At 34.3% G+C, this 22,290-nt stretch overlaps 1 protein-coding gene across 1 annotated transcript in view; it reads right to left on the bottom strand.

The window, feature by feature from the left end:
- Positions 1-19,292, bottom strand: part of LOC140443985 (sodium-coupled monocarboxylate transporter 1-like) — a 244,311-nt gene extending 225,019 nt beyond the window's left edge. The window contains exon 1 of the mRNA XM_072535536.1: positions 19,094-19,292. The gene's annotated coding sequence lies outside the window, so the exon portion shown is untranslated. The remainder of the gene's footprint in view (positions 1-19,093) is intronic.
- Between the last annotated feature and the right edge of the window lie 2,998 nt (positions 19,293-22,290).

Below are 22,290 nucleotides of genomic sequence, written 5' to 3'. Positions count from 1 at the left end.
AAGGAAGCGGCTACAAAAATGGGTTTAATAATAAACACCAACAAAAGAAAATACATGAAAATAGGTACGCAACCACAAACACTACGGCCACTTGTTATAGAAAATGACGTCATCGAAGCAGTTAACGAATTTGTATACCTGGGAACGCTCGTCAATACTGAAAATGACACTACCGCAGAGATAAACCGCAGAATTTGCACGGCTAATAGATGCTATTTTGGGCTTAATCTCCTTTTTAAATCTACAGTTATATCAAGAAATACAAAAGTAAAACTCTACAAAACAATAATACGCCCAGTCCTAACATATGGTTCAGAAACCTGGACTTTAACAAAAAGCAATGAAAACATGTTAGGATGTTTCGAAAGAAAAATACTAAGGCGCATCTATGGAGCGGTAAATGAAAATGGTGTCTGGAGAAGACGATACAACTTCGAACTCTATAGGATATACCAGGAACCAGATATCGTAAAACACATAAAGATAGGACGTCTGAGGTGGGTAGGCCATGTAATGCGGATGGAGCAAACCGACCCAGCAAGAAAAACGCTCCGTGATAGACCTATTGGTCAAAGAAGAAGAGGAAGACCCAGAACAAGATTCCTAGATAACATAGACCAAGATATAAGAAATATGGAAATACGTGCTTGGCGGAGGAAGGCGATGGATAGGGACGACTGGAGAAAAATTCTTGGGGAGGCTAGGACCCACACAGGGTTGTAAAGCCAAAATGATGAATGATGATTATCTGTATAACCCTTTACTACCTCTTCTAATTATTTTGAACCACTCTTATTTAATACAGTCCTCATACACTGAAATTATAATAATAATTTTACATAGGTACACCCTTTTTTGTACACCCGGGATAGATAATTTCCCGCCTGAACTGAAATAAAAAAAGGTGGCCACAATATCAATAATGACACTACATTAGCTCATAAAAGAAATATGGACATATAAATCTCTCTCCAGTGATTCAAATATTGGAATGCTTTACACCAATCACAAAAAAATATATATCTTTAAAATCACCTAAAAGTTGGGACTTAAACAGAGAAAGCTGGAATACCTCGGCCACATTACTAGGCATTAAAAATATGAAATGCTAAAACTTACCATGCAAGGAAAGTCCAACGGGAAGAAAAACGTTGGCCGAAGGATGATTTCCTGACTGAGACACCTTTGATAATTTTATACCTGCAGCTTAGTAGACCTCTTAAGAGCATCTTCAAATAAAGAACGAACAAGGAGAAAATTTGTATATCTAAAGTATACAGAAATGAAAAATTGGTATTTTAAATTAATAGTAAAATGCAATTCATTCTTAATTTTGTGCGATGCCTAAATATTTATTTACTTTTTAGGTGTTCATTGATTGGATATGCTAGAATGATGATATGTTACAGGATGGTATAATTATATTAATAACAAGGTTATATTCACTTGAGTAACTATGAGATTCACAAAACAACCGGCTTTTGTGGTCTATAGATTTAAATATTATCTAAAGGAAGAAAAATAAATTGAGGAGTTTTAAAAATACTTCAAAATAGATTGACGCCAATATTTTAACAACATACAAAATTACGTATAATCGTACGTAAATTTTATAATCCACCTAAAACCAATATGAGAAAACCTGTACAAGAAATAGATCAATATTTTGGAACATAGTAACTTAGTTAAGAAGAAAATCATCACCAAACAGAAGCATATTTGTTATTGATTTATTTATTGCGTAGATTTTCTTTATCGATCTTCACTAATCTATTCTCCATGAATGTTAATGTTTTTTAAAATCTTCACTTTCTTTCTCCCATTTTTTTTGTTGTGGTTTAACGAATTATACTTATGCCTCTTTATATATTATTTAAAATATATTAGTTATTTAAAAGATAATAGAAAACTATAAGATCAGATGCAAAAGAAGGATCATCGGAGAACCAGAAGACAGTATAAGAATAATGTTTTTACGATCTGTAAAAGTCATGAGAAATATCCATAGACAAGAAGATATGAAAGCAACAAGGCAAATGTGGAAGACGACCTCTGAAAACTATAAATGTAAGATATCGGTGCTGAGTGATATGAATGAAAAGACAAAAACGTGAAAAACCTGGGACCAGTCATGAAAGAAGCTGTAGAAGGCAGTAGAATAGGTGGTCGAGGGGTAAGCAAGATGCCATACTGGTGTAGTGCGAACATCCAAGAGCTCAGAGATGATTGCATATCCATGAGGAGAAGGATAACGAGGGCAAGGGGTAGAGCAGGGATAAACTCTGTTGTCGTCGAGCAAATTCAGCTAATCGAAATAGAATATAGCGCACGAAAGAGAGAACTCTAAAGGCATTGGAGAGAACTGTGTGACAAGCTGAATGCCGACATCTTTGGTCAGGGATATAGGCTCGCAATGAAAAAGTTCCATGCGTACCCCTTATATGAAATTTAACTAGACAAAAAGCTTAAGGTAACACGACAGCTTTTTCCGTCCGGCAGATAACATGGAGTATGGAGAAACGAGGGAGCTGAGCTGGCCGTACCCTTTACCATAGATGAATTGGTCGAGATATTGAAGACACGTAGGTCCCTTGGACCAAACCAGATACCGCCCGAAGAAATAAGACGCGTGGAACCTGGGCGACTTTTGGAGCATATGAATGCATTGCTTGAAGCACAGACATTTCCTGAAGCTTGGAGGACATCAAGGTTGGTACTGCTTCCTAAAACTGTGGAGAAATATCTCACCATATGCCTCCTTCCATGTATCGGAAAGTTATACAAGAGGATGCTGAGAGGACGGATCGACGACAAGATTGAGAGATCAGAAGGCCTATCCCCGAGAATCAGATTCTGCAAAGGGAAGAGCACTGGGTGACTCTGCTGCACTTCGAACTGAGAAATGCATTAAACACTCTGCAGTGAAAAGAGGTAATGCGAGCATTGGAAGAGAAGGAGTGTCCTAACTATCTGATGAATGTAATGGCGCAATATCTTTTCGAGTGAAAGATCATGGTTGAGAAGAGTACGCTCGTTGACGTAACGGCTGGAGTCCCACAGGAATCGGTCTTGGGTCAAGCGCTATGGAACCTGGCATATGACGGGGTCACGAACTGAGAATATGGAGAAGGTATAACGCCCTTGGCTTTTGCGGATGATCTCGCTGTGCTGATAGTAGCGCGGGACGAGCCGGATCTCCGATTTCGGGTAAGACATACGAGCAACGTCGTGAAGGACTAGATGACAGATCACGGGCTAAAACTCGCAGCAGATAAGACTGAAGCCATCATTCTATAGGGTAAATGGAAAAGACAAGGGATGAAACTCCAATGTGCAGGGGTACAACTAACATCAAACAAATGCGTCAAATATCTGAGAGTGACACTACAACAATATGGCGGGAGCATATACATGTGGTAGCCCAGAAGGCAGCGAATAGTGCGGCTGCCATGAGGAGGGTGATGCCTAACATTGGAGGACCCAGATCAGAAAGGAGGAGGGCCTACAAAGGACTCATGAGTATACGAGTAGACAGAACAAGTCTATTGCAAGTACATGCGCCTACAGGACTGTATCTGCGGCGGCCTTTTAGACTATTACGGGTTGTGTTCCTCTGCATGTGGTAGCAGTAGAAAGAAGACATCTCTATACGAGAAGAGAATATTGGACAGCAGCCATAAAAAAAGAAGAAAGAGAAAGATCAATAGAAAGATGACAAGAAGAGTGAAACAATACGAGAGATGTTGCTCAGTGGACCTGATACTGATCTCGAGCCTAAAAAACTGGGTGGACTGTAGTCACAGGCAACTGGATTACTTTCTGATGCAAGTGCTCACAGGACATGAGTGTTTTAGAACATATCTTCATAGATTCAGAAAGACAGATACAGATAAATGCCTATATTGTGAATACTCTGACACTGTTACTCACACAATGCTGGAGTGTGGTAAATGGACAGTGGAGAGAAACAGAATGTATAGAGAAATAGGTATGAACCCTGTTACTGTAAAAGAGATGATCGTGAAGATGACGGGAAGTAAGGAGGGATGGAAAATTGTACATAATTACATTCGAACAGTAATTAAAAAGAAAGAAGAGGAGAAACACCAGCCGGAATAACGACCGAGATCAGATATAGATAAGAGAAGAGTGCAACTGCGCACAAGTAGAAGAGTGTGGTTTTAGTTGGTAGGCAGGATAACATATATATATAAATAGAAGGCATCTATTTGCATGACATCCTTCTTCTAAGGGTAAATGGGCTCGGATGTAATCGTCTACCCTAAATCCAGCACACGCCAGGTATCCCTAGGTATGGGTTAACCGTTATCAGAGAAAAAAAGACAGGTAAAAACAATCCAGGTTTATGATATCAAAAGAAGAAGTAGAAATTAAATTTTAAAGTAGTAATTCAGTTTAGTGACATGATTTTGTTGAATGAAAGCTGTGTATTTGCTGCATCTTAGTTTTCTATTTTTTTTTGTTCTATGCAAGAATTCGCTTAAATGGTAAAAATAAACTTTTATCCGAAATAATAGTTCAAAAATTCGGTCTTTATAGTCAAATATACTAAGACAAAAGTTTATTTTATAATTAATATAATATTTTCCTAGATGTTTCAAAAAACGAAAGTCTATTTATCAACAAAATGCTAATCAAATTAAACAAAATATAAGTATGTGAAAATAATTAGCATATTTCTCTAATTACCTTGAAATACATACAATAGGTAATAGTATTCGTGAGTAGTTATCATTGAACCTGTTTAGTGCTTGTTTATATTATCTCTTATGGCTTTTTATCGGTATATTATATTATTATTTATTCAATGAAACTACCGTTGATTACTTCCGAAGAGAATATAATAATATCCAACAAAGAATACAAGGAAATATTTATTTTTATTTAAATAAAAATAACCCTGCTTTTTTATTTATTACATAGATATGGGCTAGTATAGTATATCGTAATCGCAATCACTTACTTACTCCGTTTGGGTGGGATTGGTGATCTGCTGTTGCAAAACAGTTTCTAATACATCTTTTAATTTGTTGAATGTGGACTAAAAGAATAAATAACACATAACCTTTCTCATAACATAAATCTCATGAATCTAATTTTCAATCTCAAAGTAATATTGTTTCCACATAAGATTTTCTTTAAAATGCAGCTTCGGCTGTCTCTATACGTATTCTTAGTTCTTTGCTCATGCCCCAGTTATCCTTCAGATTACGACCAAGGTAAGTGATACTGTTAATTCTCGCCAGTTGTTCTCCATACGTTGGTACCACTTCTGGTAATAATTTAACTGAAAATCTTTTAGTTAATATTACCTTTTTTTTGTGGTGTTTAGCTTCAGTCCACATTCATCATACGTTGTTTTAATCCTATTAATCAGATATGTCGGCTGTTGCTTTCTTCGATTGTTATCGAAGTTGCTATAATGTAATTATAGGAGGAGGTTCAAATCCTTTTTTATAGACTTTTGGTGCCTCCAGAATACCCATTGTTTCTTCATTAAATATGATACAGTTTATAGGACGGCGTGTTTTAAATTTGTCTGCTACAGCAAAAATAAGAATCAATAAAGAGCCGTCAAAAAACATAACAATTAAAAAGGGAATTCGCCTAGGATGTGGAACGACATGCAATTTTTTTGAAGCGATCTTTGACAAAGTACTTTATGCTGATACAGAAGGCATATTGATAAATTAGGAACTAATAATTAACATTAGGAATGCGGACGATACTGCCATTACAACCAGAAGCTTTAAAGACATGCATAATCTTCTACAAGAGTGGCGAAGTAGTAAGCCCAAAAGTAATTCAAATATTGTAAGATTTTTATTGATTCAAACGCCTTGTAGCATAGATATCATATATTTGAATCGGGTTATATTCTGTAGTATTTTTAAATAGGCCAACCCACATAGAGATCAAGGTTTCGAGTGTTTTATGATCTAGTAAATGAAACTTTTATGAAAACCTGCTTGCTCTGGTGACTGCTATCATATGTTGGATCCATTTATTAATCTTTTGATCACTTTTTAATCTTTCAGTTTTCCTGTTAAGCTACATTGTATGCAAGTGTTCCTTAACTGGCGCCAGTACGGAGGACTCATGATTTCAAGCTTATTGTTTTCTGCAATAATTTAGCCCTATTAGCGTATGTTGTTCCAGCCATTTTATATGTTGCCATTACTTGACCGATTGAGCTTTACTAGTTACTACTATCTAACTAAGAGTTATGCTATGTTTGCATTTAAAGTTTTTACTCGTTGCAGACGGTATTCTTTGGCAATTCTAAAGCCAACTTATCTAGAAAGTTTATTAGCTCTTCCATTGTAAGGTATTCCCCAAAGACCTAATACTTATATCAGTGTTCATCCAGTCCATGTAGTTCATCTTGGAACTCCCACAGAAGCTTAGAGTTCACCTTAAGGCTTACAAGTGCACCCAAGCCCTCTTGTTAATTTCCCTTGTACAATCCTAGATTGCGTAAATCTCTACCTGAAATACAGACATATATTCCCCTGTGAAATAAAAATGCTTTCATTTCCACCAGTACTGAATATTCCTACACCTGACCCTTCTCCAGTTTTAGACCAGTCTGTGTACCGGGGGTAACTGCATTATAACTCTCGTAGGCAGTTATCTAGCTTAAAAGATAGTGCAGCTGTATATCTGTATAAAATATGGTTAGAAGTCATGATCCTGAGCGCTTCACTCAGGAAGAGCTAAGCCATCTTATCAGAATTTTGAACCTTCCAAAATTTTCTTCCGAGTTGTTTGCCTCCAGACCAAAGGAAAAGAATCTTCTTCACTCTGACACCAAAATTACATACTACCGTAATAGAGAAAAAGATCTTCTGCCTTTTTTCTCAGCAAGATGATATGGTTTTATGGTTTTTTGTAACAATATTAAAAAACTGTTAGAAAAAATGGGTGTATACACCAGATCATTGGCGACTTTTTATCGACTGCTCCAAACGAAATTTAACGTGTTTCCTTCTACATAATGGCAACAATAATATGGAAGTATACTAATTGGGCATTCTACAAAAATTAAAGAATATAAAACAATATCGCTGGTGCTAAAAAACATCAAGTATGACCAACATCAGTGAGCGATCTGTGTTGATCTTAAGATGGTGAACTTTCTCCTGGGACAACAAGGTGACTATACAAAATATCCTTGTTTCCTGTGTCTTAGAGATGCTTTATTTCAAGAAGAAGATAACGTAATTAACGAAGCATTAGTCAACCGAGAGAAAATAATATTATCTCAGTTACATATTAAACTAGGGCTGATGAAACAATTTGTAAAGGCCCTAGACCAGAATCGTGCTTGTTTTGAATGCTTGCCCAACAAATTCCCTGCACACAGTAAAGAAAAATTTAAAGCCGGAATATTTGATGGGCCTCGGATACGACAACTTATAAAAGATTCGCATTTTACAGAATCGATGACTGAAATGGAATGTAATGCATGGGCTGTTTTGTGAAAGTTGTGGAAAATTTTCTTGGAAACAATAAATCGGAAAATTACTGGAATATAGTGAAAGAAATGCTCAACAATTTTAACAAACACAGTTGTAATATAAGTATTAAAATTCATTACCTCCACAGGCACTTAGACCGTTTCACAGAAAACCTTAGTGATCTTAGTGAGGAACAAGGGAAATGCTTCCACCAAGATATCAAAACGATGGAAGAGAGGTATCACGGGAGGTGGGACACTTACACGAAGGCGGATTACTGCTGGAGTCTTCAAAGAGAGCGTCCTTTTAAAGCCTTTGCAATAAAATCCTATAAATGGAAGTATTTAGGTGACACCGAATAACAGATTTGTGCTGTGATGCTGGTTAGGTTAGATGTAAAGTTAATTTTTTTCTGCAGATATGTGTGACGATTTTTGTAAGTATATTGTTGTACTTATTATTAACTTATTTTTATTCGTGTTTTTTTTTATTTGATGGGTAGTATCACTACATATATGTAGGTAGTGCTACGTTAAATTACTCTATATGTTAGAAACGTGATCTGTTTGGTCGTATTTTCTGAAAACTATCTGATGGAGCAAATCTAGTACCATTTGTGGATTCAGCAGACCCAAATTACCTAGAAACGGTAAAAAAAAGTCCAGCAACAAACTGTGTGATTACTTTAGTGTTATCTTTAATAAAACTTTATACATTTAGTTTGGGAGTCTTATTGATGTATAGTTATTTAGCTCACTTGTATATTCTTGTTTTATATTTTCTAAAATTTTAGTGATCTGGTAGATACTAGATGCTCATAATTATACAATGAATAATAAGAGTCATGTTTTTTATAGTAATATTAACCATGGGACGAGCTTAAATATGGGAATATCTTTTTTCGTATAATTAAGGGTTGCAAATCTAATAAGAAATTTAAAATTACAATGTTTTGATCTAAACGAAATTAGATTAAGATTTAAATGTGATGAATACACTATATTAGACACTATCTTTGCCTGTTGGGACCGACAAACTTTAAATTTTACTGCCCATAAACGGTGGAATTCATTTTTATTAAACTAATTTGTATAAATTTATATACCTTAGAAATAAATCTAAACTAACGCATCCTAAAACTGATAGTTATCTGAGAACTAGTTCATTCGCATGCATTGCCGTCTGATCATTAATGAAAACTATTTATATATGTAAATATTCAATTATATTCTCAAGGTAGTTCAAGGTAGCAGCGCGTTTAATTAATTCTTCGTAGTTGAGAAAAAGTGTTAAAAACAATTACTCAACATCTTATCTAAATATACGGTAGAACGATGAAGTTGCAGTATATTATAATATTATACAAGCGATTTACTATACGGTTGGCGCCGCCTCTTGCATCCTAGCTTCTAGCGTCTTCTATCCAAACAATATTTTTGTGTTAGGCTTTTGCTCGCCACTGTTTCATCGATATCTCTTTTGAGTTGCGTCCATTTCTAAACTTTCTTTGGTCATCTCTCTCCGGCCATTCGATTTAAATTTAAAAACTAATTTAGCCGCTAAGCTTCAATTGCATCGGTAATATCTGTATAGATCCTCTCCAATTCTTACACCTTTAGTTCTTTACCATAGTGCTAGTACTACCTGACCCCCGTTTAAATTCCCATCTGTTTTGTTTGACTCTCTATTTACTTGGAGTAATATTCTTTGGATCTAGGATTATGTTTCTTAGTGCGTGTATAAGTTTACCATAGCGGACGTGGTCAAACGCTTTTTGAAAATCCATGAAACATAACCATTCATCTGGTATTTGAGCCTACTGGTGTATTTAACAGGTGTATACAGACCTCACATATAAAAATCTTTTTATAGGACACAAGTTCTTCTTAACCCAAATTTCCTTGTTTTGTTGCATTTACTACTTTAGCGATGTACAACCATTTACCTGTCATGGGTTGCAGGTAGGCCAGTGATAAGTTTGCAAATATATCCGGGTCTATTTTAAAATCCCCGCTTTCATCGCCGTGATGAATTTATACTATATATAAAGGCATTTATGCCAATTGGTGCTGAGTTTAGCAGTACCCGCATATTGCTAGAGAAAGTACCAGCAATGTCTTAAACCAAGATTGAAATAAAAGATTGGTTAACTAACAATAAACTGCCTTTTAATGAGATTATGTTAAAAACGAGCTTTTACAAATATAATAGCAGTAAGTACGCCTAATAAGAGTTTAGTTCAGGTCATCAATATTTATTTTTAGAAACAAGCCACGTCAATATATTCTACATTGGGATTTATACTGTACCAACTGTACTTATTATGACTTTTCAGATATGAACATTTATTTCTTAAAATAATTCCAAATGGATCGTTACATCCATCACAAGTAATACTTAAAATTGCCGTTTCTTTCTTCCCTGTTTTAATTCCCGTACCATAAATTTACCGGAATCTATAACCTGTAAATCTTTTATATTGGAACTCCTCGAACGCTGTAAAAGCAGATTATAGACAATTTACATTTTCTCTAATAGCTTTATGGTCTACAAATCCATTAAGAAATCGGTGGGAGGTAAATAATATGACCAACTACAATAAACGACATAGGCTGTATCGCCAATATAAAAGATTTTAAAGAAGATTTTATGTTAGAGTTTTAACAATGAACCATTAAAATAAATACTGTTATAACTGAAATTATTTTATTACAAAATATGGTTATAATACAATGCTGAACAAAAATACGCACATTTAAATTTTTGTAATTATTATCTGCAATTTTTATTACAGATAATAATTTTTATATTGTTATATATGGATTATTATATCCACATTAAAAGGCACAACACTTACGTGTATTTATTGGAATAGCCCATTTCACGCTCGATTCTGATTGCTGGTTAAAGTCACTCTGAAGAGTATTAACGATATGGACAAATATCACAATAACGATATCTGCATATTAATATAACTCGTCGGCATATAAAACCGATTGTGACTGCCATCCACACGTGAAATCAGATACGTGCTGCAAAAATAGAATAGGCCCTAATATTGATCCCTGAGAGACACCATTGGCTACTGTACGTGGAACACTGTCATTTTCCATTTTGCCCGAAAAAGTTCTTTCAGAGAGAAAGTTTTCTAACCACAATAATGCGTCTTCTTCTTCTTCCTTCTTATATGTAGGCTTTAAAGCCTGTTTCTACTTCAATATTAGCCTCCTAAATTGTTTAAATTATCGCACCATCTTTTTCTTGGTCTGCCAATACTTCTTCGTCAATTTGGTGACTTATCTCGTGCTATTCATCCTCTGCCATTCTACTAATATGTTCGTTCCACTCCTGTTTCGGTTTTGTCACCCTTCCATTTATATCTTCTATATTGCATGCTCTTCTTATGTTTTAGCTTCTTTCCCTATCTAACAGACTTTTGCCGAATACTCCTCAGAGTGTTTTCATCTCTGTTGTTTCTAGTAGTCATCTCGTTTTAGATGTGTCTGTCGCCGTGTATGTTAATATAGGTCTAATTGATGCTTTATAGATTCTTGTTTTTGTGTCTTGTCTTAGGTGTTTGTTCTTCCAGATTGTGTCATTAAGAGATCCCGCCGCTTTACCTACTTTTAAGCTTTGTTGTCGTGCGTCTTCTTCAACATCTCCGTAACTAGTTATATCTATTCCTAGATATCTAAAACTTGTTTCCTGCTTAATTATTTTCCCATAAATTTCGATTTTACATCGTATTGGGTATTTAGATGTTGTCACATATTTGGTTTTTTGGTTTTTTTATAAGCACCTTATCAATTGCCCGGGAAAAATCTATATAAAAAATAGCAATCTGCTCATATCAGTCCAAAGGCAACGGTCGTTTATTAAGAGCGAGAAGGAGGTTGCTAGTTATCAAACGATTCAGCAGAAATCCGTGTCGAGAGATAGATAGAGAATAACATTGTGCTCTAACCAAAAGGATACTAATTTTTACTTTATTTGAACTGATGTTGGTGTAAATGTAACCACTCCATAATTAGCCAAAAAGAGTTTATTTCCACTCTTCCGGTCCTACTATACCAGTTTTAAATGAAGTTCCAAGAGGAAGAAAAACGCTCACAACAATCCTGAGAACTCCTTGAAAATTCAATGGATCAGACTACAAAAAGATAATATTAACTGAATAATGTACAAAGGAACATTGCAGAATATGGCAAACCTTAATGTTCTAAACATAAAGCTGACTGGAAGACTCAAATATATCTGTTAAGGAGTTGAAAAAGCAAGACATAATCAATATGCTACCATTTGTTCCTCCATTGCATCACACGATTTTCTTGGATCTAAACACTGCTGATGACGTTAAAGATAATATTGGATTTTTGCCATACCATCCAGAGAAAATCGATAAAACTAATAATGACACAAATTACACCAAACAACTTTTTGATAAAGACTATTTACACGTAAATTCAAGCAGAACTCTTGGTGTCTTTTACATTTTACAATAAAATTTCATTATACATTATGTAAGGTGATACACATTAAGGTGAAGACGTCATCGGCTCCTTTTTAAATGTAACACCCTGTATTCTAGGACATTTTTAGATAAAAATGAGCTGATTCCAAAAAAGTATAATACGGGGGGTCGAACGGATATAAGCTGAAAGATATGAGCTTAAAGAATTAATTTTTATTGATTTTCAATATTAATAAATTATAAATAAATTATAATAAATAACTTAAAAGTAATCCAGTAATTAATACATGACTTTATCTTAAATGTTCGAATTGTAGTCCTTGTTGTATTTGACAGTAACCCAAACGTTGTACAAATTCTTGTAGAACCTTGTGTATGGTTTCTTGAGAAATATTGTTTATTTCTTCACGAATTCTTGTTTTAAAGTCTTCAATATTTGCAAGATTCGTTTTACAAACAACATTCTTCAAATGACCCCACATAAAATATTCCAAAGGATTGAGGTCTGGCGACCTCGCTGGCCATTCAATATGTCCACGTCTTGCAATCCACCTGTTCGAATAAAATTAGTTTAGGTACCTTCGAACATCTACAGCATAATGCGGAGGCGCACCATCCTGTTGAAACAATAAACTTTCATCAAGTCTACTGGGGAATAAATTAACTAAAGTAGGTACGAGATACCCCCTTAAAAACTGAAGTTATCGAAAAAGTAGGGTCCGATGATTATATTTCTTACAATACCACTCCATACGTTTGCCTTTTGCGCGTATTGTGTATGATGTTTCCTCGTCCAGTTGGAGTTCTCTTTTGCCCAGTATCCACAATTATGACGATTGATTTCGCCACTTAATGTGAATCTAGCCTCATCAGATAAAACCAAGAGAGGGTTTCGGTGACAGTTATCCATGTTTTTACGACATACTTTACAGACACACTGTATAATGCGGAAATAGAAAACAAAATATGACGAAGGATAAAACATTATCTTCAATTTTCTATTATCTGCAGAAGAGCTGGGGTTAGTTGCTGAGACTGAATAAATTGATTTATTTTTCTTCTTTTTTATGTTGATATGATTCTGTATGTTTTTCAATGTGCCTGCAGTAAGTGTCATTTGATTGTTATATTTACCAACTCTCAGGTGTAAAATATTTTATGATGATTCCTATTTTACATAATTCTAGGCTCTGATCGCTACCTACATCTGCTGAGTTGAGGCATCTTACGTCGATTATTTTTGATGGATGTATATCTCTATTGGTTATAAGGTAATTTATCATAGATCTTTGTCCACGGGTGTTATTAACTGTATATTTGTGTTGGTTTTTGTGGTCAAAAATGAGTTATTTATTCCTCCAGAAGATTTTAACATTCTCGTTTTTGCGTAATTCCGGGTATTAATTCGAGCGTTAAAATCCCCCAATAATATCATTTTCCCTCTGACTTGATCTACTGCTTAGTGTAATTTGTCAAACACCTTTTCCCTTATTGTTTGAGGCTTGTTATTTTTTGGGCCATATACTTCGATAATGTTCAGGTTTTCCTTCTCCATTCTTATCTTTGCTGTTACAATCCTTTCTGATATGTATTGACACTCTTTGATTTGATTTTGGTTTCTTTGATGTATTAGCAAGGCTGGCTATTAGCTGGCAAGCTTCTTTGGTCCTGTTTTCTTTTGATACTCCACTGTAGATTAGTATGTATTCACCTAATTTTGATTGTCATTTTCCTTTCTTTTTTGTTTCCTGTAGAGCGCAATTGTCTTCTTCTAGGTATTTGTTTCTCTTTCGGCATTTGGGTTGTTTCTTGGTTATTGCTATTGTAATAATCTGAAGGATACTATTAAGTATGAACCGAGTTTCAAGTTTCTTATAAAGTAATTTAGTTGGGGGCAACATTATTTTTGATTAATGCTTGTAGATAGTAATATTATGAAAGATATTGGTAGGTATTTATAATACATTCTCTCTACTAATGGCAACTTTAACTTCCGCCTTTTTAAAATTTTAACTGTTTGTCCTTATGTAGTGTAGTATTATGTACAATTTTATGTTTATGAAGATCTTAACAGATTATTGGAGAGGCCAAAATTGACGAAATGCCCGTGAAGATGCTCTAGGAAGCGAAAGTACGTGGGCAAGATTTAATTAATAAACTGTGCTCGATATTTACCTTACATTTGGGTAATGGAATGGTAACGGGTAACACTTTATCCATCAAAGTTCATTTATAATAAAAGTAAAACATTCATGTTCACTAAAATTCATAGCTCACCTTAACTTTAATTACATTTGCCGTTAATATTTTGATTAAAGTTTAACCACGATCGCTTACTAGAGGACCTGCATAAGAGAAGAATTTATGATAACCCTTTCTTTTTTATAATATTGAATATATAGACGGTAAGTCATATCTCGTTTGAATTTGTCAACCATATTTTCTGCATTCAGCTCCTATGTCGCGATGTATTCAACCTCAAGGTTAATTTACCCATTAATACAGCTAATTTAATATTGGTTATGTTATTGCTAATTTAATAAATTCAATAATTTTATTAGGTTTTAAATTAATCGAGGATTCAAGTGTAAATCTTTTCTGATAAAAAGATTTTGGTCTAATGCTAATCGACTAACACATAAACAATTATTAACAGGAAAAGTAACAGTATTCTAATATATTTTGAAATAAAAAAAGAGTTGAAATCAAAATATTTTATACAAAACATTAGTTAAGCAATATTGGATCCCATATAAACTTCCTGTTATCTAGGCATGTTGGATATAATGCTTGTAGTAAAGGCATTAAATTAAAGTCCAAAAATGTTTCAGACCATAATGATGAAAAAACATTCAACATAAGAAAATTGTAATGAAACATTAAATATAGATTATATGTTATGAAAATCAGGATAAGGCCTTGAAATTTTAAAAATCTTACATGTAAGAGTATTAAGTTGACAGATATGGTGGAAAGAAAGATGTTACAAACTGGTTGTATTCAAGAAGCGAAATGAACAGAACCCAGGGTGAAAGAACTGGATAAAGATTACAACAGGGAGAAGCTCATAACCTGATACAAGAAATATAACGCTTAAAGATAGATATGCTTGGATGTAGTGAAATTCGAGGGCCTAAAAGCGACAGAAGTGTAATAGAACTAGGTGTTTTATTACTCTGGAGATAACACCCCACAAAATCGCAATGAAGTAGCTACTGTCATTAACAAAGAAACCAAAAGAAACCAAAGAGTACTGTAAAAATTATTAAAGACTAAAAAAATGTAATTTACTTACTTAGCGATAAAGGAAAACATCATGAATATTATTTGCGCAATATTGTAGTAACTTGGTCAACGTCGGGTAAGATTCTTAGTATTGTATGTATCAGTATTTTGATTTTTATTGTTCCAGCAATATTAAACTTTATTAAAATATAATATTGCTACACAACTTCGTTTCATTAAAACAATCTGCAGATAACAATCCAATCTGATTGTACATAATATGTATAATGTGTGTAATGATTGTACATAAATTAAAAGAAGAATCAATTAATGACACAAAAAGTTTACACCCTGTGACACCGTGACAATTATTCTATAAACCTGATGGCGTACTAAAGTCGTTAGTGGTAGACAATTTAAATACTTATAGAAAAAGAACGAGGATGTGGTTCAAGCATTTCAAAATAAAAATAAAGAATGGAAAAGCAGTTGGAAAAGATGATATTTCTGGGAAGTGTGAAAAGCATTAGGTGAGACAGATGTTATATATAAAATATATATCCTAAGAATATTGAAATCAATACAACGATTTAAACAGACTTTAATAAATTAAATAGTTGTTTGCTCAATTTTATAAGAGCAGTTAGAAGTTTACAGCACACATTGTACAACATATGCGTGTCTGTTATAAAATCACATTCGTTGCAGCAAAGCGAAGCCTTGTAGGCTAAACAAAACAACAGAAATATCAACAATTACCCCAGTAACGCTGCGATTCGTCACAGGTTGATATAATATAAAAGTAGCTAGACAAGGAATCATCGAGGTTAATAATAATAGATTATTAGTCTGATCTAATAGATTATTAAAAAGCTGTAAACCTAGTTACTCGTAGTGAATAGTCACATCAGATGAATTCAAAGTTAACTGCGTATCATCGCCAACTAAGTATGTTGTAAATCAATAACCGTAAATCTGTAAATAGTGGGAGGTAGCAATAAAAGATGTAAGAAAAATGTAATTTGTAAATGTAAAATGTAAATAGAGAAGCAGTGTATTGCTACGTGTTTACGAAAACAAAGGAAATGTATATACATTTTTTTACTACAGTTCATTTGAAGGCAAAATTTTTTGAATGATTTTTGATAAGATCCAAAAGGAGTAGATTTTAGCCAGATTTTGCAGTTATCAAAATGTCGTAAGCGCTTCCTACTAGTCAAAACACTCCTAACTACTATTTTTTCTTCATAACTCTATATACCAAGCTCTGCTTTACTGGAGCATGGAGAAGACACAAAGTGTCACCTAGGACTCACCTGTTATCTGATCCAACAAGAATTGAAATTGTATTAAGCATCCAGCACTGTGGATATCACCAGTAGATAATAAATCATGTATATCAGAGTTTTCGCGAAGGTATCAGGGTAGCTTTTGGGATGAAGTCAGGAGTGCAAAGGGTGCTAAGAATCTTCGAAATCTAAACCGCTACCCAAATAAAACAATAACTCACTATAATATCAATGCAGATCTACAAAACTGGTAAAAGAAACTGAAAATATAAAATGGGACATCATAGGATTCAGCGAAGTAAGACGGAAAGATGAAGAGGTATCGAAATAAGTGTTTGAAAACACGTTGTATTACCGACGAATATCAACGGGCAGAACAGGCCGTATTGGATTCTTAATCCACAAAAAATGGAAACGAAGAGTATAAGAAATAACTAGTATCTCGGATAGAGTAGCTAGCTTAACCTTACAACTATCAAAGAGATTCTTCTTCTTGATGTGCCTATCCGTTACGAATGTTGGCGATCATCATGGCAATCTTTATCTTATCTGCAGCAGCGCGGAAAAGCTGCACAGATGTTGTATTGAACCAGATTCTGAGGTTCTTTAACCAAGATGTTCTTCTTCTTCCTGGACCTCGTTTTCCAAATATTTTTCCTTGCAGGATGGCTTGAAGGAGAGATATAGCCACATCTCAAATGCTTCCAGTTTTATGCACATATCTTCGTTCAAGGTCCACGAGTCAACACCATAAAAAAGGACAGAGAAGACGTAGCATCGCAGCATTCTTACTTTTGTATCAATTGTATCAAAGAGATACAATTTACAAATTATACAAATATACGCCATAACGAAAAAATAGAGGAACTCTACAATAATATAACTGAAGCATTAAATAGCAAAAAATGTCACTTTAAGGACTTATATGGTGACTTTAATGCTGAAGTGGGAAAGAGAAACATCCGACAATGGACAGGGCTAAATTTTGAACAGCTAATAAGAACAGCTGAAGATAGAGAAGAGTTTAAAATTGTAGTAGCCAACCTCCATTGAGGAGAGGGCACTTTAAGAAGAAGAGGGAAAGAGAAACAACAAGGTAGAAGTCATGGGAAAGTATGGAGTCGGTGAGAGAAATGAAAAAACAAAAGACTGATTCAGCTTACACACTACCAAAACAGGACTATTGCAAATAAATTTTTAAAGAAAAAATCAAACAAAAAATAGACTTAAGTAGCACCAAATGAAACTACTAAGAACGAAATTGACTTATAACCAAAAAGATTGCTACAATTCAAGATGTCAGTGTAATGTAAGAATAATGAACTGGCAGAACAAGGTCTATCCATTGATGGAGCATCGTTCGATTGCTAATAATCCTACAGAACTACAAGAACTTATAAGCGACCTAAATTCAGCTAGCATTGAAGGCCTACAAGTGAACTTACAGAAAAAGTATAAAGAGCTAGTGGATGTCCAAGAAGTAATAATAATAAATACTGCACTTGAAACAATAGACGAGTATGTATACCTGGGACAACTAATAAATAAATTTGTCTTCTTACTCCCAAAAATCAACAGAAGAATGAAACTGGCTTAGGCATGTTTTAGTAAAAATGCAGTTGTTCAAATCCAGGATGCCACTTTACCTGAAGAAAAAAGCATGAGATCAGTTTATACTACCATGACTACTATCAATGTATCATCACATACAGCTGCAAAACTTAGACACCAAAGAAAGAGATAATAGCGAGACTCAACGTCACTCAAAGGTCAATGGAGCGAACCATGCTAGGTATAACAAAGAGAGATCGAAAAAGAATAGAATGGATCAGACAGAGAACCAAGGTCACTGATGTAATCCAGAGAATTAAATCTTTAAAATGGCAGTCGGCATGACATTTTGCGAGAAGAACTGATAATAGATGGTCCACTAGAATTACACTATGGTATCCAAGATGCGTCAAGAGACCAAGAAGACGTTCAAATTTAAGATTCGACTATGACATAAGGAAACAAGCCGGTACATGACACATAAAAGAGAATATTAGATAATCGTGGGTAGAAATGAAGAAGGACTATGTAAGGGAAGGTAAAGTATAAAGGAAGGCTACACCATAATAGGTAGAATACGCTGAGCATGTTATCAGGCTTTTCATAGTTCGTTACTAAAGAAAATTATATTGGAGAAACACCACTATAGATTGAAAGATGATAAAAATAATGTATCAGAAAACAATTCAAAACAGGAATATTAAGTAATGCATCTATCAAATATAATAAATAAATATATAAATATAGACGGACCCTCCAAAAATCTTTTTTTTTTTAAACGATTTCCGGAGTAGAAATTTAAACGTCAAACATTAGTTAAAAAAATGTAATTTTTTCATTACAATCAATTGTGGCTTATCCCATATAAACGTAATTTTTAATATATATAAATATAAATATATATATATATATATATATATATATATATATATATACATTGTCGTTTGTTAGTAAACATCATAAAGTTAGTGCTATCAAATACTTTTTATTCTACTTTTTCTTTGTACAATGTAATATAATAAATAAGCAAACTACAAAATAACACTAAACGATCAAACACAAATTTTCAGACTAACCTTAATTCAGCAGAATGAACAAAGCAACATCAAACAGGTGAACTTGAGTCTTTTAGTCAATTCAAAACACTGTTTACAGAACCAAACACTGAAGTTCACAGGCAGCGGATATTCTATACTTTACGCATAAGATACGCTAAACTGGTCTACACACTCAACCATCGACCTACCTCATGGTACGAAGATCGTACTAGCACAACTGGTCCCCACTATGGTTGATGGAGCTTTTAAACAGATTTAAAAAATGACACAGCAGGGGTATGCGGTTCGGTAGTTCGCTATCATCACGGTGGTTAGTCAGTGTCTCGTCAAGGGTTTCGGAGCCCTTTAACCCTTATAAATTTTTTGCAGTTTAATATTTTAATAGCAGCAAGGGGTCTAGATTTATAACAAGATGTTTAAAATAACACTAAGTACACGTATAGAGAATTAAATTAACGTAGTATGTATTTGTTTCATATATAGGCTCTTTCTAATCGATTCTTTAGTAGAGATTACAAAATAAATATTACAAAAAAAATTGAACGATGTTTTGTACAAAGATAAGTGTACAAAAATATTTTATTAAATAAAATTTATGACAACAATAAAAATTCACACTAACTACTCTTTGTTAACTATAAAACAACAAAGAAAACCAAACAGCAGAGATAAAAAGACGAGTTAGACTGGCATGGGCGGCATTTGGCAAACTAACGTATGGTCCTAAAGTTTTGGGAAAAATTTCACCTGGTCTGATTGAAAAGCAAAATGCATTTAACAAAGAAGGCCATGGAATTGAAATGTCATCAGTTATTGACATTTAATAAACAAAGCAGATTATTTTGGTTTGTGCTCTGCAAAATGTCTTATAAAATTGATATTCGTCGAGGTGTGTATAATATGGTTGGGCGAACGTCGAAACGAGATATTGTTAATATTTATCGAGATCAAAACATAAGCAAATCGACAATTTATCGCACAATCAGAGAATGTGAAGAAGGGATACCATGTGTTAACTTGCGTAAAAGTGGCCGACCGCGGATTTTGAACCATATAAGAGACGAAAGACTGATTGAAGCAGCTAAGAACAAAATTGGGGTCTCACAGCGAAAACTGACCAGAAGATTTTATGTTGGAAAGACTACAGTATATAGGACCTTATCGAGTAACAATATTATCTACCGGAAAAGAAGGAAAGCTCCAAAATACACAGAGGATCATTAGAGAGAATTCCGAGATGTTGCCGCGCGTTAAGGCGAGTGCATTTCGTCAACAAGTCGAAACTTTAGTTTACCTTTGTACCGAAAGCAGACAATTCCCCCAACCTACCTCAGGCTCGTCCAATTGAAGAGTTCTGGTCAATATTAAGTCGGAAAGTCTATAATAACGGATGGGAAGCACAAAATCAGAAACAGTTAAGACGCCGCATATATACAAAAATTAGAGAAATTGACGCCGAAGTCGTCCAAAGGATGATGCAACGTGTCAGGGGAATTATTAGGCAAATCGAAAATAATGGTCCCTTGTCTGTCATTTGAATTTTGATTTATAATAAGGATAGTTAAGTTAAATTGTTGAATAATTTAATAAAAATATAAGATTATTGTGGTCAGAGGTATATGCTTTTGAAATTTTTCCCAAAACTTTAGGACAAGCAAAAGATATCCACAGCATCTTAAGACCAAAGTATATAATCAATGCGTACTCCGTGTTCTCACTTACGGTTCCCACATGTGGACATTTACAAAAGCAAACATGGACAAAATCATAAAAACCCAAAGAGAAATGAAAAGACAAATATTGCACATAAAACTAATGGATAAAAAGAGAAACGAGTGGATAAGAGAGATAATAAAAGTGAGGGATGTTAGACAAGAAGTTACAAAATTGAAATGGAGATTTGCCGGACACAATATAAGACAAAAAGAAGATCAATGGAATAAAATTCTTACAAGTTGGAGACCGTGACAATATAAACGAAGCAGAGGAAGGCCCCAAATGAGATGGGCAAAAGATATCAATAAGCACGTGGGCTCTAGGTGGATGACTACAGCGACAGACAGAGAAGAATGGAAAAGGATTGGGGAGACCTATGTCCAAAGATGGACCGAAGAAGGCTAATTAGATATAATTAAATAGATCCACTGTTTTAACCAATAACATACTTAAACTTGAAATATGTTGTTAATGCAATTTACAAACAACAAAGCAAAGCTGGAGGGCAAAGTCCATCTCCAACAAATAAAATACTTTGGACATGTTATGAAAGTAATGATCAGACAAAGAGATCTTTGGAGACGGATATAAGATGATATCACGTTGACCACTACACTCCATCCGGGTGGTCAGAATTGAAGAGAGAGTTCCCGTTTACTTTTATTTTCCGCTGTCTCAGCCACATTTGTATTTTGTTAAGATTGACCTGTTGTAGCTGGAAAGCAACGTTGAGGTTTAGGTGTGAAGCTAAAATTGTGTTGTCATCTGTGTACGTTGCTGTGATAATATCGTTGCTCGTAAGTAGATTAGCTGTAAATATCAGTTTAAGATCAGGTCTCAGAACACTACCCTGTGGAACCCCTGTTTTAATTGGATTTAGACTTATGTACTGATCGTAATGACTTACTAGGAAATGCAGATCATGGAAGTAGGACTTGAGAATAAGAAAATAATTCAAGGGAAGAACTTGTCGTTTGTAAAGTAAACCAAGGCTTGATAAATATCCAAAAAGGCGGCTGAACAGTATTTCCTTTCTTCTAGAGTTTTATGAATAAAATTGAAGACTATTTATTTGCTCAGTGATGGCATGTTGTTATCTGAATCGAAACTGGTGGTTAGATATTAGTTAACGTTCTTCAAGAATTGGTTATAACCCATCCAATGGTAGTTTTTTAAAAACTTTTGTCATCATCAGCAGTAACTAATTATACTGGTGCAGAAAGTGTATAATTGACACTAGAAAAACTCATTTGGAACGATCAAACATCCATAAAATAACATCGAAAACAAGTAAGGTTATCTACAATCCAGTTCTGTGATAAGAAAACGGCCTACGTCTCAACGTCCGACAGTGTTGCCAGACTTCAAAAAAATAATATAGAAAGGGAAAACAAAGTATTTATTACTGGATATATAAAAACTAAGTAGCTTTAAGAGGAGAATTTATCTCCGAAGAGTCGATCTGGATTCATTCTTCTATCGTAAAGCAAACAAAAAAA

This window comes from Diabrotica undecimpunctata, chromosome 6 (genome assembly GCF_040954645.1).
Source record: "Diabrotica undecimpunctata isolate CICGRU chromosome 6, icDiaUnde3, whole genome shotgun sequence".
NCBI lineage: Eukaryota > Metazoa > Arthropoda > Insecta > Coleoptera > Chrysomelidae > Diabrotica > Diabrotica undecimpunctata.
This window is presented reverse-complemented; position numbering and strand designations above follow the sequence as displayed.